Below are 24,709 nucleotides of genomic sequence, written 5' to 3' on the forward strand. Positions count from 1 at the left end.
AGTTTGTGAATTAGAACACAATCGTATGGCATCCTGGATTTACAAACATATCCAAATGTCATAATATAGTGACCAGGTAAACACTTCACTCACTCCACTCACTCAATCGACTCACTCACTCCACTCACTCACTCCATTCACTCCACTCACTCCACTCACTCACTCTACTCACTCCACTCACTCACTCCACTCACTCACTCTATTCACTCCACTCACTCACTCTACTCCCCCCCCCCCCCCCCCCCGCTGCTGGTCCGTCATGGTCCCCACCCGCTCCTGGTCCATCATGGCCCATGCACCTCCTACGTACATCGTGCTCATTTTTATGCTAATTCCTTTGTCAAAGCGTTTTGCTTCCTCCCACACAGCTTAAAGGACGCGACCTGGGCTTGGCTGTTTTCACTCCAACGCTGTCCTCATGACAGCACGGTCCCTTCACCTGATGAAGGCCACTTGTGTTGTGGCCGAAACGTCGTGATTTTTGTTGTTTTATTTTTTTTACCTACGTGACTTTACCGAATAGAACCAAAGAGTATAGCCTAAGAGTGTTTGCTCACGCCACTGCTGTTAGAAGGGCCTCTGCCCAGAGGGAGCTCGAGAGGTCATCTATTTTACTCTTCCACACCATGACCAGGTGTGTTGGAAGAGTCGTGAGTACCCACACTTTACCCCACCACAAGTAATCTGCCAATCGACTACCTATGGTGTGCCCAATTATACTGCCAATAGAGGAGATGGAATCGAATTTGGGGACCTCTTGTATAAGGGTTGTAATGCATCGTTTAGAATCAATTAGATATAAAAAAGTGTCCAATTATGTATTCTTATTCTAGGATGTCTGCTAATATATATTTCACAAATGTTAAAATTTAAATCATTTCCACCAGGATTAATCTTGGCGAGACCAATATTAAAAAAAAATCACTTCAAATTATACATATTTCCTGGAAGATTTTGCATTGCACCAAAGTGTCTGCTGTACACTACATTTGTTGTGGATTCAACTGAGTCGCAGACGTACTCTTTGGAGGCAACACATGTATTGATACCAACACAAAGGGGTAACTGCGCCTTTATCAGATAACAACCTAGGGCGGTGGACCACCAGGCTAACTACGCTAATTACACTAGGAGTAGCTACAACGGACAGGACTTAGGTCCAGGTCCACGTGTTGGTGACTCTTCTCGGACGTAGAACGTAGATCTTCTGGCGACCCGGTTTATATCCTCGCTTGTCGTGGCTGGCCCCAAACTTGGACACGACCACCTTCTCGAATCCTCTCGCAGGATCTCGCCCCGGCACGTGACCAATCATAGCTCCCACTTGGGGCCCCTGTGTAGATCTTACCCATCACGAGCCTTCCTTCCAGGGTTAACCAGAGTGCAATGGCCTACATTAACCCCATTCATGGCCGGCACCCTCACACCCTCTCCTATAGGGGTCGGCACTGCACGCCGAGCGTGGTGCCACTCGGCGCTCTCTGTCAGCGCTCACCGAGCCCCTATAGGGCTGGTACTACACCCACATGTACGGGGTGTCCACGATGGCAATACATCACACGCCGTGCCTCGCTAGAGCCGGCATTACCCAGTGACATCCACGATGTCGCTACACACGTGATATCCGTGATGTGAGTACATCACACGCCGTGCCTCGCTAGAGCCGGCATTACCCAGTGACATCCACGATGTCGCTACACACGTGATATCCGTGATGTGAGTACATCGCACGCCGTGCCTCGCTAGAGCCGGCATTACCCAGTGACATCCACGATGTCGCTACACACGTGATATCCGTGATGTGAGTACATCGCACGCCGTGCCTCGCTAGAGCCGGCATTACCCAGTGACATCCACGATGTCGCTACATACGTGATATCAGCGATGTGAGTACATCACACGCCGTGCCTCGCTAGAGCCGGCATTACCCAGTGACATCCACGATGTCGCTACATACGTGATATCAGCGATGTGAGTACATCACACGCCGTGCCTCGCTAGAGCCGGCATTACCCAGTGACATCCACGATGTCGCTACACACGTGATATCCGTGATGTGAGTACATCACACGCCGTGCCTCGCTAGAGCCGGCATTACCCAGTGACATCCACGATGTCGCTACATAACGTGATATCCGTGATGTGAGTACATCGCACGCCGTGCCTCGCTAGAGCCGGCATTACCCAGTGACATCCACGATGTCGCTACACACGTGATATCCGTGATGTGAGTACATCGCACGCCGTGCCTCGCTAGAGCCGGCATTACCCAGTGACATCCACGATGTCGCTACATAACGTGATATCCGTGATGTGAGTACATCGCACGCCGTGCCTCGCTAGAGCCGGCATTACCCAGTGACATCCACGATGTCGCTACATACGTGATATCCGTGATGTGAGTACATCGCACGCCGTGCCTCGCTAGAGCCGGCATTACCCAGTGACATCCACGATGTCGCTACACACGTGATGTCTGTGATGGAAGTGCATCGCACGCCGTGCCTCGCTAGGGCCGGCACCACACAGTGACATCTGCGATGTCACAACACATTTAACAAAAAAAAATCTTAATTCCGTCAAAAATATTCCACAGCCTATAATTTACTTCGTGATATTTACATTGCTGCAGGCCCTAAAGTAGGGATGTACGTGTAATATATATATATTTGCCTCGCCAAAAGTTCGGCTGCTAAACGAAAAACAAAATAAGTTTTGCGAGTCTCTTCATTACTTATTTAAGATCCGTTCACAGAGGCTTTGTTGGTGCGGGTCCAGAGTCTGGCTTGAGTTTCATCATGGATTTCTGTCACAAGCAGTAATGAATGACCTGTGTGGTGTTGCCATGGAGGATAAGGAAAGATTGAGGGCTCAGTTCACTTGTTTGGTCAATTTCTTCAAATGTATTTTCAAAATGTGGGAACGTCTCCGTCAACAATAACGGGGCAATTCGTAGAGGCAAATGTGATTTGCCCATTTCGTTAAGAATCGAATCTTGCCCTCGGGCTTTTCAATGACAATAATTAAGACATGATAGTTGATTTAATTTAAAAGCAGAACATACATTTCTTCGACATTTACACGTGAAATTCCGTAATCAAGTCTCACACAGTCATACTTAAAACACACATAACAACACACCATGCCCGACGAAGGTGCACATTTGCCCAACTTTGCAAGTATGCAAATACAAATGATCACGCTAAATGAAGTGATATTCTTAAAACTACAATGGCATATACTAAGGAATCAGAAAATAGATCCAAGATTATCACTACAAAGCTACATAAACAATGATACCAACTTGAAATACAAATTAGGTATAAGCAAACAAGGGATGTGGACAGAGGGATACGGTAGATTTGAACAACTGCATTCCATTATGGACATTGCTAAGACACACTGCATGGGACGGAGCATGAGCTTAATATTTACCACGCAAGCACAAGGTGAAATCAACATGTAAAGGACATGAGTATCAGAAGCCAAACTAAAGCCGCTTAAGCATAGCAATTTAAGGGCAATTGGAAAGGTAAGTAATAGAATGGAATCTGGATTAAACGTCCATCGTCCAACAAGTATTTTTAATTGCTTACTAAATAAAGACAGACTGGAACTCACATTGAAATCAGCATAGAAGGGCCACTATATCTATTTTTCTGCTTCATGATTGCAGGAAGAAAAAAACATTGTCTAGACAGAATTTAATTCTGAGAGTGGAGGAAAAAACAAACAATTTGTCAGGAAGGAGCGAAGATTTATATTGAGGGGAAATGGAATATTTTAAAACGCATCTTCCATAGGGGAGATTAACGTCAGGAAAAAGATTTGTTTCAGGACACTGGTTGGTGATGGTGGCCTCCCGAGACATCTTGGAGCCAAAAGGAACAGCTTTGTCAGCATGCACACACAAAGATAGAACAAAAGATCCCTCGTGTAGCACACGCAGGCAGGTGGCACACAAACTGTTAGCGAGCACCTATGAGGCCTGGTGCAGCACACGAGAGGGTGGTGTGGCTAATACTGCACTTGGCTGCCTTTGTCTCCCCAGTGGTGATGTCCGCACGCCGCACGAGTCAACGTACTCATTTATGGCTGGCTATACATAGGGGTGGGATAGGTCTGGTTCAGGTACTTGATGTGGGACACGAAGGAGGAATGACACTCATGTCGCCGAGTTTGTTGCGACGTGCACTCAACAAAAATATAAAGACACACACGCACACACACCACACACCAATTCAACGATCCCCGTGTAGCCAATATCAGTTGATAAAGTGTTATTGGTCAACTCTGAACACCGTGATGGTGGTGGTGGTGGTGGTACACGAGGGGTGGCGTGGTGAGCACCACACCAGGCCGCCTCTGTCCCCTCGACACTGATGTTACACCGGGGTACTTATTTGAAGCTGAGTCAACGCATGGGAGGACCCAGGAGCCATTGAGATGATGGAATCTAACTCATGTGACCGGGTTCGTGGCGCAGTTTTGCCAACCTCCGCACAATCCATACACATCACGTACAGTGAGGGAAAAAAAGAATTTGATCCACTGCTGATTTTGTACGTTTTCCCACTGACAAAGAAATGATCAGTCTATAATTTTAATGGTAGGGTTATCTGAACAGTGAGAGACAGAATAACAACAACAAAATCCAGAAAAACGCATGTCAAAAATGTCAGAAATTGATTTGCATTTTAATGAGGGAAATAAGTATTTAACCCCCTCTCAATCAGAAAGACTTCTGGCTCCCAAGTGTCTTTTATACAGGTAACGAGCTGAGATTAGGAGCACACTCTTAAAGGGAGTGCTCCTAATCTCAGTTTGTTACCTGTATAAAAGACACCTGTCCACAGAAGCAATCAATCAGATTCCAAACTCTCCACCATGGCCAAGATCAAAGAGCTCTCCAAGGATGTCAGGGACAATATTGTAGACCTACACAAGGCTGGAATGGGCTACAAGACCATTGCCAAGCAGCTTGGTGAGAAGGTGACAACAGTTGGTGCGATTATTCGCAAATGGAAGAAACACGAAAGAACTGTCAATCTACCTCGGCCTGGGGCTCCATGCAAGATCTCACCTTGTGGAGTTGCAATGATCATGAGAACGGTGAGGAATCAGCCCAGAACTACACGGGAGGATCTCAAGGCAGCCGGGACCATAGTCACCAATAAAACAATTGGTAACACACTACGTCGTGAAGGACTGAAATCCTGCAGCGCCCGCAAGGTCCCCCTGCTCAAGAAAGCACATATACATGCCCTTCTGAAGTTTGCCAATGAACATCTGAATGATTCAGAGGACAACTGGGTGAAAGTGTTGTGGTCAGATGAGACCAAAATGGAGCTCTTTGGCATAAACTCAACTCGCCGTGTTTGGAGGAGGAGGAATGCTGCCTATGACCCCAAGAACACCATCCCCACCGTCAAACATGGAGGTGGAAACATTATGCTTTGTGGGTGTTTTTCTTGCTAAGGGGATAGGACAACTTCACCGCATCAAAGGGACGATGGACGGGGCCATGTACTGTCAAATCTTGGGTGAGAACCTCCTTCCCTCAGCCAGGGCATTGAAAATGGGTCTTGGATGGGTATTCCAGCATGACAATGACCCAAAACACATGGCCAAGGCAACAAAGGAGTGGCTCAAGAAGAAGCACATTAAGGTCCTGGAGTGGCCTAGCCAGTCTCCAAACGTTAATCTCATAGAAAATCTGTGGAGGGAGCTGAAGTATTCGAGTTGCCAAAAGTCAGCCTCGAAACCTTAATGACTTGGAGAAGATCTGCAAAGAGGAGTGGGACGAAATCCCTCCTGAGATGTGTACAAACCTGCTGGCCACCTACAAGAAACGTCTGACCTCTGTGATTGCCAACAAGGGTTTTGCTACCAAGTACTAAGTCATGTTTTGCAGAGGGGTCAAATACTTATTTCCATCATTAAAATGCAAATAAATTTATTAAATTTTTGACATGCGTTTTTCTGGATTTTGTTGTTGTTATTCTGTCTCTCACTGTTCATTTAAACCTACCATTAAATTTATAGACTGATCATTTCTTTGTCAGTGGACAAACGTACAAAATCAGCAGGGGATCAATACTTGTTCCCTCACTGTAGATGCATACAACAATGGCCGCTATTCGCCACTAAGTGGTGGTGATGTCACTACAATGATTGGGGGCCGTCCATAAATGACGTCATGTACCTATGGGGGGGGGCGGGGTCAGACATTTGTGACGATGGGTGACGAGGGGGGAGGGGGGTTTGAGAAATGTGACGTCACATCAAAATGCATAACTTTAAATAAATATAAACAACACGTTCTACTTAATTAAATAGACGTTTTAATAAATGTTTTCTCCTACAACATCAGAGTGCAGCACCACATTAAATACGCACTACAATGACAATAGTTTAAAGCGATTTAAAGCATTTTTTATATATATATTTTGGGGGGGTGGGGGGGGGGACAGCTTTGTGACGTCATATTTGAGGGGGAGGTTTATTTTTTGTGACGTCGATTGACGAGGGGGGGTCAAAAATCGTAAAAAATCGCGTGACGTCATTTATGGACGGCTCCTTGTGCCAGGCTAGGTACACTTTGAAGCAGTCACGTGGCAGGAGGTCACGGAACAGACCTAAGTACCATAGGTTGACAGATGAACCAACTGTGCTCCGCACGGTGTCAACTCGCTGTGTTTCAGCCGCCCGGAGCTCCGCTCGTCGTTGTGAGCACCACTCCTCTGCCCTCCGTTGTTGTTGTAGGGCGACTGCATACACACACAAAGACAAAGATGTCCCATATAGCCTTAACATACTTTTGGGGAAAGCGCTGTGAGCGAGTAGTAGCACCTATGAAGGCCAGGCACGGCACACGATGGGGTTGGTGGCCAGCACCCTGCCCGTCCACCTGTGTCTCCCTAGTGGTGATGTTCACACATTGTACCAGGTGCCCATTGAGGTTGAATCGACTTAGGGGAGGCTCGGGACCGGTTCAGATAATAGCCACTCGTATTGACCATTGACGGTAATTGAACTCGGGTGGCCAGGTTCGTAGTGCAACGCGCAAACACATACAGGGCCACGTACACATACACTTACACTTAATAACGTTGTTTTTTTTACATTTAAACCGCATCACATTAGTTAGTTGCCGGTTTATTATTTGTGTTTGCCAAGGCACCTCAATGTTATCTGAGGATGAGTCAGATAAGGAGCTTTGCCACTCTGTCCGAATGCTTGTTTCCATTTGTATATTTACACTGTCACATTCCTTTGTTTTCTCCAAGGCACCCATGGGTTTACGTCATGATTGTACGTGAGACTATTTTTGCCTTGTTTCCATGGCCACTGCTATCCAGGCTCTGCATGCCCAGGAACAGCCCAGCAATGGCTCAGGACCAATCCCACTGCTCGGGACCAGGTTTTCACCTCGATGTGCCCCGAAGCTCCATGTGCTCAAGCACTTCTGCTCCGTGTCCCACTCCATGTCCTTCCTTCCATGATCTTCTACGCGCGAGGTGTTCGGGTTGGTAGGCCATCTTTAAAAATATATGTAATACGTTTTTGTTTGATGGTCAGACAAATGTATGACCCGCGGTGATGATGGATTTTGTTTGGGTGAGATACTGTGGGTGTTATGCCAATTGAAGCGATGTACACCGCCACCCAACAGTGCCAAACAAATCAAGTTTGTTACCCGGACAAATGTGCCAATTGATTTTGTTCTTCAACGAATCTTCAGCGAAACGTTGCGTATGAAAGTCATATTTTGCTCGCCTCTTCAACACACCGTTTTGTTGACAAACAAAATCAATTGATACGTTTGATTTTGTCCACGTGGCAACATGATTGGCTTGGCTGTGTCGAGTGGTGAAGGGTGCATAGCACTAATTACCTCACGCCCACACGATATAACCCAAAACACACATTGTATTAATCGTAATATCGGTCGTGGTGAAAGCACCATGCACGAGATATGAGTTTGATTCGACTGTGTGCAGCTAAAATCCAATGGCGCGTCATGTTCCGCCACGTGTTTTGAACATCGCCCAGGCTTGGAAGTTGAGCCGTGGGTGCACACATCTCGTTTCCATGTTGACTCCGAGGCAATTGCCCAAGATATAAAATGCGTGCGGTTCGCCTACCTTCACGATGGAGCTCAGCGGCTGGGCTCGGAGAATAATGGCGCCCTCGTTAAGGGCATTGGCCAACCACCCAAAATCCGGCACCACCGCCAATAATTCCGCTTCTCCACTGGCACATCCCAGCGAGGCGCCCTCATGAAACGTGTGATTTTCCAGTGGCTATTTTTGCCACGATGAGCTGGAAACAAAACCGTACTATTAAAAAAAAATACGTACCTCGCATACGTACTTATGGGAGTCAAGGGAGGCGTGTGGATAGATAGCTGTGTAGGTAAACAAGGTGAGTAGCAGTGGTGTAAATTTCAACTCTCTCATGGCATGGCCAACATCTTCAGAAGAACCCCGCTAACGGCATCCTGCCGAGTTGTGCTGCCTGATGAGGTAGTATTAATTTTACCGGCCCCATAACATTGATGATGGTGTGGCTAAGTTGATCCTGGCCAGGATGTACAGTACACTCACCGCTTCACAACATGGAGATTCGGTGTTCTGCCAGATAATCTATATATTTCCCATTTAAACACCCTTGTGTGTGACAAGGTGAAACCCCATTGTGATAGAGGGCCTATTTAGCAGTGAGGATACCTATTATCAGTGCAATTCATTTCGGGAAAGATAATTGCAAAGGCCACACAGCTTGCATTGACATAGAGCCTACTAATTTGCTTTAATTTGTAAATGTAGTGTTTATTTATTTGTCATACATGCAGAATGCATTCATGAAGTAATTTAATAAAATAAATATCAATTAATATTAAAAATTACAGTACTTCATTTCATGACGCGTGCATCCATTGTACAGTTAAATTCATGGACGAAGTAGTCAGCAACCAGAACAATTTTAATTACATTTATAAATCAATACACTGGAGAATAATATTTTCTGTTGTACTTCATGTATCTGTAGCCATATTCAACCCGAGATGTGTATATTTACACACAGTTATTCCGTGTGGCCTAGGACAGTGGCGACTTCAGCTGTGACATCTGGAAGGTCCTCCTACTTACCTGAAATATAATTTCACCAGCTGTTAGAGCAAAATTAGCAAAGCTTATACAGAAATGGAATGCCTCAATTAAGGAACAATGCCTCAGCCAATCTTTCATTCAAGAGAGAGTAAAAATCATGCACACACATTGATTCTGTAACTATTTCCAACATGATTTTGTAACGTCCTTGAAACTAGTTATATATAAAAGGTTACGTGAATGCATGACAGGGATCAGAAACGTGGACATTAGGGCAAGAGAATGGTAAAAAAGCTGCACAGAGACGCACGGTGAGACGGATGCGTGGGGTTAAAGTTGGGAGGCAAGAATGGGGACACATGGGATGATAGAACATAGAATGATAAATTATTTTGTGTGTGTTTAGTTTGTTGCCCTTCCCCCACACCTCCGATTAGCACGGTTGGCTGTGTGCGGTGAGAAAAAGTTTCTACATACATACATACAATGTGATGGTGACCTTCGGAAAAAAGTGGGCTGGGACAGGACAAATCTCTGAAAGGGGTGATAACAGATGGCCGAGACGAGTAATGGAATGACAGCCAAAGGAGCAACATGCTCGAGAGGATGAGCACGGCAGAGATGGAGCGAAGGAGTTAGATGGATTTTGAATCGCGCAACCGTTAGCAATGGTGACGTGGGGATGCCTTCATCCAAAGCATGGTTGCTGCTGATGATGATGATGACGACGATGATGATGATGATAGTCTCACACACACACCGCGCGCGTTTGTTCCCAAGCTCAGATGAGAGTGTAGCCGTGTTCTTGTTTACAGCTCCGAGCCAGTGCTATAAATTCCTGACTCTCATTAGCGAGGCCAGACTCTTCATAGGGAAACTGTTGACCTTTCGCGAAGTTGAAACAAAAGGCAGCTATGGGGAGGTGCGGGCCACGCCATCACTATTTGTGTCAGTCTTGACAGACCACCAGTACGTTACATTTTGGAGCGAAGGAGTTAGGGATATCCACCCGTAAACAATCAGGGTCTCTGTCACAGCAATCACTAAAGTCCTACAGGACGACTTCGGTGTCCTTCGTGAATTCATTGACGATCTGACCTCCATTACGCAATGTGTTCCCACCATACATTTTATTCCTTTATGTTTTCCTCTTTCTGTTTTCAATTCTATTCTTCTACTTATTTTTTTATCTTTCCTGCCTCTTCTTTGCTCATTATTTCACAGCGGGTGGCTCACTACCATTGTATGTGCCTGCGCCATCCACTTGGAGAATGTGGAGCCTGGATCTTTTGTTTTGTGTCTTTGTTGAAAATATATAAATGAAATAAAATGAAGAATACTGCTTTGCAGATGAGTCTAACACAACTTAACCGGGGGAGGAGGGGGTGTCATTCGTATGTTGCACCCTTTAATTATGTCTAATCACATGTTTACCTTATTAAACTTAGGGAATTTCAATGTGATCCCAGTAGGTTCCAATCATCCCAAGGCATGGCAACTCTGCAGAGCTTAAATCAATTGGCACTCAACTGGCCCACCACAAGCTAATTGCCTTGAAGACGAGGGAAAATGTGTGGGTGCCACGTGCGGCTATATTGCCATCTGCAGAAAGCTCCCCCCATCTGTTCAGGTGGTAAATGTTCTTTTGATTGAGTACAGCATAAACATCCAGGATCCCTACGGAGAGGGCCCTTATGAATAGCATTTCATGGATACACTCTACACCTGTTCTGTCACCGTCCCACGTCGGTGCACCGATTGCCACCTTGGCCACGACGTTTATTTATTGGAAACATATTTGGAACGGGCAGGTCCTGCGAGATGCATATGTCTCAATGTCCACTCGCTGGCAGGAGAGAGTTTTACGACCAAATAAATCACTGTGCATTTGCTTGCAAATTAGGCAAATTTGGATCACTGCATACCACTGGCGGTATAGCAGTTGCAGATTGGTGAGTGCACAACGCTTTGAACCCGGTTTAGCCGAGTTAAGTTTCTGGCCATGGCTAATATCGGTGATGAGCGATATCTAAACGACTTCTGGGAGACCAACCACTTCGCCAGCTTCCACTGAAAAGCATAATGAAGTATTGGTTAAACATGCTCTATTGACCGATACGATATGGGGAGGTCATCATCCAGCAGGGGATTCACAATGGGCTTAGCACATTACATAGTACTTCGACAGAACACTTGGCTTACAATTGGAAGGCTGCAAGTTCAAATTCCACCCAGGTTTTTACGAAGCTGATCATCTGCTTTGGGGTCAATAAAAAAAATGAGTATCACTTGAGTGAAAAGTCAATTGAAGTTATCCTACGCTGAAATTGACCAATGCCACAAGATAGCAAAATTTCCACCATCTGCTTAGGTCCACCAGTGGTGATAAGCACCGCCAATTTTAAGAACGGTTGTAATAGGACAGAGTTGACGAACACAGAGTTCAGGGCCCCCACAGCCCTGGTGCCTAAGGCCCGAGCAGGAGGTGTAACTGTGGTCACGTGTTGGCCAGGATCGTAACGCTTTGGCCAGGTTAGCCGCAGCGTTGGCTTCCTCGGACACGGTTGACATGGTTGACATGGTTGGGTACGTGCAGGGGACACATGGACGTGGCTGTTTATTTGTCGCGCATATCTGGCAATCTAACTGTATGATAGTCACGTGTAAAAAGCATTTGCTGAATAAATAAATAATACAACTGGGCAGAGCCCGTCAGTGGTCAAGCGGGATCGGAACTAGCAGCGGCAGAAGGTCAGATCACAAGCCCATTAGCCTTCTGTATATTTTTCGATTTCTCGGTTTTCTTATTTATTCCACCTTTTTTTCTACCCCCCCCCCCACCCCCGCCCTTTCTCCTCTCCTCTTTCGTGTTCTTCCATCGCGCCGGAATGGATTATCCACGGATTTTCTGTACCCCGTCACTGGAACATTTCGGCGTGATGTACTGGGCTCGAGTTTTGTTGCAATAAAAACATTTATATACATATAAAAAAATGGTTTTGACTAATTTTCACTTTGACACGAGGCTCCTTTAACAAATGCTTTCACAAGATCCTTAATGTCCTCTTCAGAGCAGCCAGCAGAAGGTTTTGTAATAGCCTGTAGCATAATCAGCAAGTCGTCGCATTCAAACCATCCATGTCATAAAAAGTGGCAATCATGTCTAAACCATTATGCTCTCCAGCCAATCCAATGAAAATCCAAAAAATAAATATAATTGTGTGAATCCTCTTCAAGCCAAGGGAGTGCCATTAAACTGCATGCATCCCGTTTACAAGAAGGTCCTGCTTGATTAATGGAATGTAGATCGTTATGCCTCGCACCACCATTACGCTGCATATGGCTTGTGTACCATAAAGACATCCTTCGCTTTTATGGAGAATATTCGTTATTGAGCTCAACTTGTTTGGACATGAGAAAGCACACAGAATCATCTACAAGCATGCTTGGTGTAACAGAATGTCCGATGCAAAGTAACCAGAAAATCCGTCCGTGTGCAGATGCTTGGCGGATTGCTGCACCGTGGGATCCTGAGATTTAGCATGGAGGACAATGATGATGATCAATTTGATTCTAAATTCCCGCACGTGTTATCTCACGTTCCTATTTAAAAAAAAAAAACATCTGCAATGGGGCCTCGAACCGCACATCGTTGGACTCCTCAGTGAGAAAACCACCATGGGACCACCTGCAACCCACCCCTATGTACAAAAAAAAACAGTGGTGGTAATGACGATGACAGCTTCATGGAAACCTGAGCAGAGAGCTGTGGTTGTAAATGAGCCAGGGATGTCTGTGAGGTTTGATGTGAAGAGCCAACATGATACGAACCACCATACACCACGGCTGCGGGACCTGGGTGGTCCATTGACTTTGCCAACTAAGATGCTGGTCATAATCGCGATGTTGTGGGTGTTTGAGCAAAGACGTGCTTATCCATGTGACCTGTTTATGTGTGTGTGTCTGCCGTTGAGTCGTATTATCATTCCATCAGCTGCATAATGTGTAAAAGCTCGCTGGGCCTGCAGCTCCTCATGAAGCTCTGGGTCTTTGAACCAAGATTAGGCTGTCTATTATCTGGATCCCCTTGCAGGAACGCCTGCACTAGCCTCAACTACTCAGACTGGCTGCCTGTGATCACTGTGTAACAAAACAATAAAAATAAATTGTTCCTGGGTAGTGTTATTTTCTAATTGTACAGAAAATGGCTATTATTCCCCACAAACTTTGCTTTTGTAACCAGGACAGGGATATTTAGAAATTTACCTATTTTCAATGAGAAAACGTGGTGTGCATTTGTATCATTCCTTCACATAAAGTCCAAGTCATAAAAGCAAAGTTTGTGGGGAATAGCCATTTTTTATACTGTTGAGGCATAAGCAATAAGAAAATAACACTTACTATCCAGGAACAAAAATTGTGTTACATAGTGAATTATCCGTGCTTTTACAATTAAATATGGTCCCACATTTTATATGGAGTGCCCTTGTCCTGAACATTTGGTAATCCAGAATTTATATTAAAAAAAAAAAGCCTGACCCAAACAGCTCTGAATTTAATGGATGGGAACAGCATGAGCTAGAAATGAGTTTGGGCTGACGTGGTCCAGGATGACCTGGAGCTGAGCTCATTGCTTGCCAATGTCTGCTGCAAGTGGTGTCAGGCTCAGCCCCTGTGGAGGGAGTCGGTGGAAGGCACTACTGGATGGCTAAAGGCAGCCAACCTCCTGCCGCAGTGGGGAAACAGATAGGCGACATTCACGAGAATGAGGTTAAAGGGCACTTGTCAGCAGGGCCGCCCAGATGAGGGCAAAAAGGGAGAAGTCGCCATGGGTCTCACGTACAAGAGGGCCCCAGAACGGGCCTGTGGATGGTGGAAGGAGGGAGCCAGCGTGACATTCTGCCGCATGCCTCCAGGAACCTCTGGGCGGCCCTGCTTGTTGGTCACCTTTTTTTGCTAACGCATGACCCCTGCGTCTCTCGCACGACCTTCTTTGCCAGTAAGATGTTATACACTTGGCGTGCTATCACCGTGCGCCCAGCTTGGCAACTAGCACTGAGGTTATCCAGTAGTGGCACGTGCACTATGGCAGGAGGTTGTTTTAGAGATGTAACTATGCATCAATCGAAAGATAATGATAGGCGTTTAAGCTTAAGATGCATGCGTTGATTCACACGTGCAAGAAACTGTGCATTTAAATTTGTATATGTCGTGTGTATGTATGATGTTGAACTTATTTCACAATGTACGTAGCCAACCGTGCTAATCGAAGGTGCGTAGCGCGTAGTGGGCTAATGCTACACTTGACCCCTGCAGCCACTTGATGCCACTACATTCACCACAATGTAAAACAATATACAGTTTAAGCAATTTCCTTTATATGACCCTTTCTCTATCTTCTTATGCGATCCTTTCTCATCCCTTCGTTTTTCTTGCTTAAATAAAAAAAAAATCCCCCAATATCGCATTCGTCCCTTATACTGTGGTTCTGTTTTTTTTCTGGATTTGTTGTTGAAAAAATAAATATAGAAAAGTTAGGTACTGTACAGTATTCAACTATTGGATTTAATTGTGGACTTGCCTTGCTGGCGAGGAGAGGGGTGGAATGGCACAATGTGTAACACCAATAAAACCGTGCGCTTATCAAATTATTTAAAATACTTTAATTTACCGTTCAAATTGAGCAAAGCACAACAAGGAAAGTGAACACTAAAATAATCTACGGCCGTAGGGTTAGACGAGATGAAGTATTGATTTAACAAATTTGGACTAAATTGTCCCTGTTTTCTTCTAAAGCTCGAGTCACACAGCCCACCACTGGCGAATTATTGGTGTAGAGGTGGCCGCGAACTGAGTATCAAATTAACCAAGATGCGTTTCGTAATGGTACATGGAATTGACGTACTGTACACATGTACGACAGAGCATCACCATAGTCAATTAAGGATGGTAATATCCAACTATGCCTTACAACACACACAAAAAAAAAACAATAGCGCCCGATAAAAAAAACCTTCATTAAGGATGACACTTAAATAATAAATTTACAAAGAAAAAGGAAAAGTCTCGAGGCGCGCATTATTCTTAGTCTCTTCGCTTTTTGATGGTCCCCAATATCGCTCAGAGGCAGCCACGACCGTGGGCAATAATTATTTAGACGAAAATTGCAGGTGCCACATCAGGTATGTCACGTCTCCGGAAATCGGCATGGAAAAACGCCCCCGATGGCCACATTGGATTGTAAAGCCAAATGCGTAGCCCTGCAATGGCCGGAGCAGTGTCACTGCTTGCAGAAGGACCACCGCTGGGGAAAGCCGCAGAGGTCTTAGAAGACACTCAAGAGTCTACACAATTTACCCCCACGATACGTGACCTGCCAATCGACGAAAGGGTGATCTACCCACGTATACTGTGGGTTGAACAGAGGTGGGAGGGGCTTGGTGGGGGGGGGGGGGATTCAAGAAACGTAGGCTCTTATTTCAACTGCCGCGCCTGGAGATCGCATCGACCCGGTAACCTCTGGATTGCAAGTGTGCTGGGCATTGCGCCACAGCAGCACCCCCCCTTTGCAATCACATCGACATGTTATCGTGAGAAAAGAGAGCAAAAACAAGTCCCACATGAGTACGGACACTCGGGTGGAACTGTGCATTGATTCGTAAATGTGTTTTTATTCCGTCATTTTTTGGTGACCCGGGTCACTGGTCCCAATGAGGCTGTCCTTGTACCTTGACTGCTCACCTTGTTAAACAAAAAGAAAATTTGACCTTGAATCAATATCGATTCTTAAGCTAATGATATGGGCATCGAATCGCGTCCGTAAGAATCAATGTCGCGTTAGCCCTCCGTCGTTTGCCGACTTCACCATCGCAGACCAACGAGAATGTTTTTTTATTTATTTAATGACAATTTGTTAAATCGCCACAACGTAGTGAATTGTTCAACTCCTCGACGATTCTGTCGTGATAAGTCAAACTGCATTATTGCCCACACCAGCAATAGGGCAGCCTTCTTCTCCAATGGGAACACTGAACCAGTGGTGGCAAGTCTACGAAATAGTACAAATACACAATTCTGGCTGTCTCCTGATGAGGCTGGTTGCAATTACCGGCGAAACGTCTTAATGGAATTGTTAATGTTGTGGGGTTTACTCTCCAACACAGCGGTGTGCTGAACTAGCAACTAGTCGTCATGTTTTGTTTACGTGACAAACCTTGCGAATTGGCTGTGTCGGGTGGTGCCGGGTTTAGCGACACATTTATATATTTACGCGATCTAACCCAAGAAAACCTGTATTATAAGTACAAGTACAGTTGACACCCTATAAAGAGTTACTCATTGGCACCAACGAGGAGATTAATCAATCCTTAAACGGGATTTGGGACACCTTCAAATGTCATTGCTTTTAGCACTCTAAAATTAATGCAACAAGGTCAGATCCTGTTATAAAGAGTTAGGAAGAAGTTAGAGTATTAAAGTTAATGTAGGGGAAAAAAACATAGTTGTAACAACTGGAAGGCAATGATTAGCATTCATCACCAGTATTCTAATGAGCTATAGATCAACACATGATCCCCAATTATCCACCCCCCCCCCCATAATTTTATTAGCAGCTTTGTTTTAACAGTGCCTTCTATTTGAAAAACTAATTTCAAGGCACTTACCCAGATAGTAACAATGGGCTAATGTCCTGTTCTTGAAAACGCAATAAAAATATAGATATATCGCAGAAATTATACTTCTGCGTCAGAATACTAAGATTGTAATAACATGTATTCAAATAACATAGTTTGAATACATATTACTGACTACCTGTCAATAATGTTTTTTTTCATCTATTTCTATTATAATGTTTATCCAGTGACATGTGCAATCAGTGTAACAACGTTAAAACTTCCCGATATAGGTTTTATACAATAATATCAAATATCTCTTGCATGCCGAGCGTGCATTCGTTTAAACTAAAACCAGTGGGCCAGACCACATTCAGCTGAAATGAAACATAATTTATTTTCGTGAAGTCACTAGTGACTAGGCTAAGACCCTAACACTCACTGCACTTGAGAAGCTGCTTTAATTAAGGATGACGATGTGAATGTTGAGCCTGGATCTCAGCAGTGCTGGCTCAGTGCTCTGACAGTGTGTGTTATCTAACTATATTTTAACTTTGGAAGAAATTATTTCGGGAGGACTGAAAAATGATTTAACAATAAATTATGTTTTTTTAACGTAATAATAACTTCATTAATGTATAATAAGAGTATATATGTGGGTTGGATACTATAATTACATTACCATAGCAACCTAAAAATGTATATATTATGCATTATTTTTGCCGAACCTCTATAATTTATTAAGCTATGCTATTTTCATCCCACTTTAGTCATGGATAATCTAAAATAAGCTCTGGCATAAACATCACCTTCCTGTGAACAAGCCATACCTTCAGGCAAAACGTAAATGTAAAATGCAAAATTCAAGGTCATTTAAAGCGACACTCTCATGTAACAATGCCACTCAGTCACTGCTTTATCCAGATTCTGGATTAGGAGATGGTCTGAACCGAAATAAATAACCCCCATCAGCTGAAATTTCACGTCACTTAGATATTTTACTGCTCAGAGTAAAATCATTCCGTTGTGGGCCTCAATGAATATATCTTATACACATCATGCGTGTGTGTGTATATACGTATCATTTGGGATATATTTCGAAGAGCAATCACGTTACATTTGAATATATTATACATGAATACGCGCCTCTGTAAATTGTATCTGCATCTTTATCCAAAGTGACGTCTGCATGATTGAGATATATGCTGTAAGGTGTTTAATTATATTTCACCATATCCCAATATGATATTACCACTACAAGATTATCAAGGTACAATGGCTGTATATTATTTACTTTCAACCTGACCCTTCATTATCTAAATAATACGTTATTTTACAAGTGCCCTTAAAACATGCCAGAGGACGAACGCAAAGTTAGACCTTAATCCCTCACTACAAATCCTATTGACCCGCATCTGAGTGAATATGTATGTTCGGAAAGTGTTTGGGTGGGTGTGCGTATGTGTGTGTGGAGCGGTGGTGTAGCGGTTAGCGTGCCGTGCTACGAACCTGGCGACCGAGTTCGAATCCTGCTCACGGCCACCACCAGTGACAATTATCTGAACCGGTCCTGTGCCTCCCGTAGGTCGACTCAGCCTCAAATGAGTACTTGGTGAAGGTGTGTAAACATCGCCACTAGGAAGACAAAAGCTGTCAGGCGTGCTTCTGACCACCCACCCCCTCCTGTGCCGTGTCAGCCTTTATAGGTGCTAACAGCACTTGTCCCCACAGTGTGTGGAAGGAAGCTTCGACTACAAATAAAACAATTTAAGTTCCTCGTTAGTCAAATGATTAAAGAGGAAGGCACATTTCTGTTTGAGGCCCTAGGTCACAAGTGGAAATTCCACACTTGTATGGCAAGGGTCAATCACTGTTAACGACAACTCCCACGACTACTACAACTACATTAACACACGCACAGGGTGGACGTTTTATCAACCCAACTTGGATGATAAGTGAGTCGACCTCCCAATTTGGATGATCATCAGGGGGATTTGAAACATGAAGTGATCGGAGCATCTTCATTTAATTGTTTTTTTTTTTAATTCAACACACACTTAGATGGGGCGATTAAAAATCACGGGCACTTGCCTCGATCTCAGAAGATATCGAATCTCAGTGTCTCCTCAAAGGTTGTCACATGTCACAAGCGACAGCGTGAGATGCAACTGTTCCCTCCGACGATACGTGACAGCACCACGTATTGCCCCTTTAGGGCCAGCCTCTCGTGTCCGGTTAACTGCTTTGCACGAGGAAGGTCTGGCAGGTTTTTTTGCTTGAGTTGGACACAATTTGGCTTGACACGGAACCCGATGGGGGAGAAAACTTTGACAACCGAGGCCAAGCAAAATTGATTCCTTCCTTTGTACAAATTATCGGACACCACGGGCCCACGATGGCCCAGCCAGTGGTGTCAACCACTCCTAGATCCGTCCGCAGCTCTCGGTAGCGCAGCCAGAACATCATATTGATCGCGCGCCCTTCGATCGCGAGCATGTGCTTTAGCGGTTTCAAAATCCGGGAGGGGATTATGCGACGGAACATTCTGCAACGATTAATGTGCATGCGAGCCGAATGGGATTATATACCGGTAACCCGAGTGACGAATGCAATTTGATTTGCCGTATTACACGAGGCGCTCGTAAAGAGAAAGCCTAAGAGAGTCTTATTAATACCACAACCCTCTGACAATCTCCGCAATCCGTGTGCCATCCCTCCGTCAATTGCCTTCACTCACTGGACCTTTCCAACTCATAACAATCTGCGACAGGATAGTCGTGTGTGTTTAAATAAAATATAATCCTTTAAGGAGCTATCATAATATTACACTAATCCCATAGAAATTCCGTATCACAAATTTAAACTAATTCCAATTTAATCTCACGGAACCAAGAAATTAATTAAAAATGTAATTTAAATACCAATCGGTGTCTTGAAATCCTAGGCTATAGACCTGGAGAGTTTCGTTTTTTTACATACGTACAATCTACAGTCCTTAAACGTATCGACAAATACATCTAAACAATCTAATTTAAACAATTACCAGTGGTAGGGTCTACTTTATAAAAGTGATGACTGCTTGCATTGTTTGTTCAGCCTCATTAAGAAATGTATTTAAATTAAGGAAAGCCCTTTTGTCTTTCAACTCAACCACAAAGTCAATAATGCTTATTGACAAAAAAAAACAATTAATTCAAAATTCATCATAAATCGACTCTGTAGATTGTTACTCGTGATGAGAAAATGGACGAGATCCCATAAGCACCTGCTTAAGTCTTATACAGTGTGCAAAGAACTTCTAACAGGGCACGACAAAGATTGAAAATACTTGTCAACCTTTACAAACCCAAACATGAAGATACTTTTTTTTTCACAACATAGACATGACCTCTGTTTGTCTATCCGTCCATTTGCCTGTAAAATAGGAAGGTGGAGGGGGGCACGTGACAGTTTATGATCCGGAATAAATGCAATTGTACAATAAAGTCGTGTCGCTACAAGTGACTTACTCAATCGACGACTGGGCTAATAGGATGTCTAGGAACCGCACGTGTTGTTGATGAATAAATAACACAAATCCGAGGGCAGATGCACGTCGCGAAGGACTGCACGATTCATCAACGTTTAGATTTGCGGTCTGCTGGCACACATGTGGTTTTGTGAATCGGTGTTAAGTACAACATATATACATACTTATTTTAGGCTGAGAAAACCTCGAAAAGGACAGGCCATATAGGTATGCAAATAGTTATACAAGTGATAATTGTGCATGGCCTTGAGTTACATTTTGATAGCTGAGATCACAATGCAGTGTGCAAATCATTGAACCTCCGATTTATATACAACACAGAAATCCCTCGTGTAACCTGCACTGACTGATGGGAAAAGTTCTGTTCGTGAACGTCTATGAAGGCCAGCCCAGCGAACAAGAGGGTGGTGTGCCTCACCCCACATCTGACCCCCATTATCTTTTCCATTGCTTATATTTACTCAACACAGCACGTGCTAATTTAAGGCCAAGTGAACCTAGAAGAGGCTCAGGACCAGTCCAGATAAATCACCACTTTTAGCTATGGGCAGAAAATCAAACTCAGGGTGGTGAGTCTGCAGCATAGTGCACTAACAATTACAGCATCATTCCTCACGTAACATTGTACACACACGCACACAAATGCACAAACCCACACGTGTTTGCAAGCAATCGGCCATTTGATTGGCTCAAAGATGAAACTGTCAATGTATTAATGTTCTTCATCCTTATTTCTGGGGCAATAAGTTCCCACAGCTGAAATATAGTTACATGCATTTGCAGTATTTAAACGCATTCGGCTTTAAAGTCCCGAAACCAACTAAAAATTCAAGACAGCATGACCTACTGCAAACGACGGAGGAAGCCGAATATATCGTATTTCAATTATATTGTTCCTGGCAAACTCGTTCATATGTTCTCTACAAATTTGATTGCTCTGCCTTTGGTACAGAGAATTATGGCACTGTCAGAGTTCTCATAGAGCGGAGTATTTAAGCAATAGATTTAACCGTGTCGGCTTTGCCATGCTTGTTCCCTTAGATGGCGACATTTAGGTGAGCTTAACCCCATGTGCATCATGTAATATTTGTGAATGAGCAACTCCGTTCACGTGGTTCTTACCTATAAAACCAAGCAAGCGTCCTTCACTTGACAGTTCCACTGATATACGACAGATTCCATTGTGCTCCAGTGGCTTAATAAGCATCTTGATCAAGCAAATACATGGAGTAAAAAAAAAACACGAATAATCTCGACTGGGAGTAGAGGTGCTTTGGAATAAAATGTGTTCACTAAATATTATATACGTAAAAATAAGCAAAGTACTTTGCTTTTACGAACGATCAAGTAAAATGATGAGTTCGCTTGGTATTTGCGTCATTCTTACCGCCCAAGGCTATCACCAAGGCGGTATATTTCACAGATGAGTATATTCCGCAGTCGTTTCACATTAGGCGGTGGTGTTGTCATGCACCCTGCCAGTCAAATTTGGCAAATTCAGACCACGACGCCTACACACATCGCAGCCTCCAACGCTTTTGTCGATATCACGTCACGAGATCTTTAACGTCCACCGTGGAGCAGACGGTGCGTGCATTCATGGTGAACGCGGCCACGGCAAATGAAAGCACTCGCACGGGGAGAAATCCCTCTCAGCTGGCGCGATGCAGGGAGTGCTTGCGGTGGATCTGTCTGCCGCTGGAAACAATTGCCACCACCACGTCTCATTTCCATCCCGCACGGTCTTGAGATAACCGTGATGTGTCTCACTCCTGCACATGGATCGATCTCAGCGCTCCGTCTCTCTGTGGGGGGTTATCCTCTCAAGCGTGTTCTCTTGAGCGCACGACCACCATTGGCTGTACTCATTCACACTGCTGTGTTGGACAGAGGCGAGTTGATTTGAAGCTTTCGTATATATTGCCAAAGCTTTCACCTTTGTTTTAACTGCCGTGCCGGGAGATCGAAATGGAAGCAGTGACAAGCTGACCGTGACATCATGGCAGAATCTAGTTTGTATGTAACTCGACAGTACAAAACGTATAGACAGACTCATTATTTAAGTGGAAATGTCATTTGAGTGCGTGTTCATGCCATAAATAATACTAGCAAAACACATTGAGATAGCAAAACACATTTAGGCAATAATAAAGGGTATTCTGATGAAGAGATGGGAGTATTTAATAAAGAATCAAATTTGAAAACGCACGTGTTGATTATTTTTAACTGCATGGAGAATTCAACGTGTTACACATGGGAGCAAAACCATTTGGCAAAGCAGAGCCACCATCTCATTACTAAACATTGAGCACGCTCCAAATAGAGGCGTAAAAAAAAACACAATACACTTTACGCAGCGTAAGCCTCCAACTTTGATGTTAGAGCAATTTAACTGAAATATCCAGGGTATGAAGCTGAAAGGGCAGTTTATTAAAAAAAATTTGCGATTTATGCATCATTTATTTCTGATAGCACAAATGGCCATTGTATTTGTGTAGGCATATTGAGATGGGCCCGTATTGGGTGCATTACAGAAACAATGCAGAATGGTTGTCGTGCTCAAAAAGACTGCATCAATTGCACCCGATCGTAAACAAAAATGTCGTTCTCTGCTTGAGATCTATTTTTGTTGTTTTAAACTGTCATGTATCGGTTAGAATGTCAGAGGCATGGATGTGAGGTGACACGTCAAATTGTATGTAAATAAAAATATATTCAAAGAAGCAAAATGTTCTGCCTCGATGGCATTATCAACAACAGATCAAAAAAAAGTTTGACTTTTAACACATGCTCTCATTTCTAGGTGACTACATCCAGTACAGTAAATGGTTATACAGCAAAAATAGCAATCGTTAGACCCTTGGCAGAATAAAACTAAAAGGATCAGCACTTTTAAGTAAGGGATTCTAGAATCCATTACCAAGACCTGGTGTGTAGTGGCCCTTCCATTAACCCAAAACACGGAAATGTAGCCATTGTGCTATCGGAACACACTAAAACATAAGCATTTACACGTCCCTGTTTTGCTTAGGGCTATAGGGCTCCTGGTAGGGGTCGAGATAGCTTGGTGTTTTTACATTGTACCATTTACACGAACAGGCGGTGGGGGGGGGGATAAGAGCAAAATCGTGAATCCGTGGCTTACCCACTGTTTTTTAAACAGGACATCGGCACACAACAGGGCACCACTTCCTTCTGGAGCGGCGGCACTATCAATTCCGGTAATTGCGGCGAGCCTCCGTTTTGTGACTAATTTAAGGGGATGCTCTCGTTCTCCCACCAGCACCACCTATCGGGTATGCAAATGAAGGGAATTAACAATGCATCCCATTAGGAAGAGAACTGTCTTCGATTAGCAGTCAATTCTAGGAAATCCCGACTCGAACGTGCACGCACAAGTAACCTGCGGCAATCAGGCCACGGTGATTGCAACTCGCCAAGGATATTGTTGGACTGAAGAATTAAATGATCAGTCAGGGTTCCTTGATTTCATTTCACGGTCCTTCCAGTCCAAGAAGAGGGTAAAGTCTCGTGTCCCCCAGTAATGAAGTGTTCACAAATTGCAACATTTAATGAAAGTGCGAGGCTTTTTTTTCGTGGTAAATGTGTCTCTCTCTATTCGCAAACCACAGCCAGCTTATGAATCTGATCTCATACCGATTCGTATGATGTTGATAATGAGAGACCGGATCCAAATTGAAAAATAAAAATAAACATTAATATTTAATTTTTACAGGAAAGCTATGGCATGTCACAATTTAATTAACAGACCTACGCACTGCATTTGCACAATTGTTATATATGTCTCCAGGGACCACAGATTTTAAATAAGAACATGGAGATAATAAAAATTTCAAAATAGTGCTTTGACTGTGCGGTAAAACTGCCGTTTCTGATCATATTAGGATAACATTTTTATAGGATTAGGGTACTTTCCTCCTTCACAGGGTCTTGCTGCATTGAGAAAAAAAAATAGGATCATGCATGGCAATACAGCTGGAGATAAACCCACACACTCTACTTAATGTAATTTTCACATCGCATGTCCAGACGTGACTTGCACTTGTTTCATTTTCCCAAATTTGACCAAGTCCCATGTATTTGGACAGAAACTCACACACTTCTTTAGCACAATCACACTTATTCGACACAAAGGAGAGTGTGATTGCTGAAATGGACGTGCGAAATGCAAGGTTGTTGGCCTCAATGCTTCCTCTTTTTGCAATCGCAAAATTAACTCTTCATCATCATCATCATAATGATGCTCCATGGGCAGATAGCCGGTAGGTGTGGTGTTCACTGCACATTCCGTAATTTGTTTTCCACTTTCCTCTGTCTTGGTGCCAATATGCTCAAGTAGTGCACACCTTACTGGCGCCAATCTCTCATGTCGTCAAGCCATCCGTCAAAGGCAAATGAACGCTTTTGAGTTAACCAAAAAAAATCTCACA

The 24,709-nt window shown here is 44.0% G+C and overlaps 1 long non-coding RNA gene across 1 annotated transcript; it reads right to left on the bottom strand.

Annotated features, from left to right (window-relative positions):
* Positions 1-6,469: 6,469 nt before the first annotated feature.
* LOC142929621 (uncharacterized) lies at positions 6,470-22,363 on the bottom strand. Its single transcript, XR_012945808.1, has 4 exons — positions 21,381-22,363; positions 8,148-8,325; positions 7,432-7,541; positions 6,470-6,770 (listed from the first exon to the last, which is right to left on the bottom strand). It is a non-coding gene; the product is annotated as an uncharacterized LOC142929621 (long non-coding RNA).
* Positions 22,364-24,709: the final 2,346 nt, after the last annotated feature.

Source organism: Petromyzon marinus, chromosome 32 (assembly GCF_048934315.1).
Source record: "Petromyzon marinus isolate PM22_M1 ecotype Great Lakes invasive population chromosome 32, UKy_Petmar_22M1.pri1.0, whole genome shotgun sequence".
In the NCBI taxonomy this organism is placed as follows: domain Eukaryota; kingdom Metazoa; phylum Chordata; class Hyperoartia; order Petromyzontiformes; family Petromyzontidae; genus Petromyzon; species Petromyzon marinus.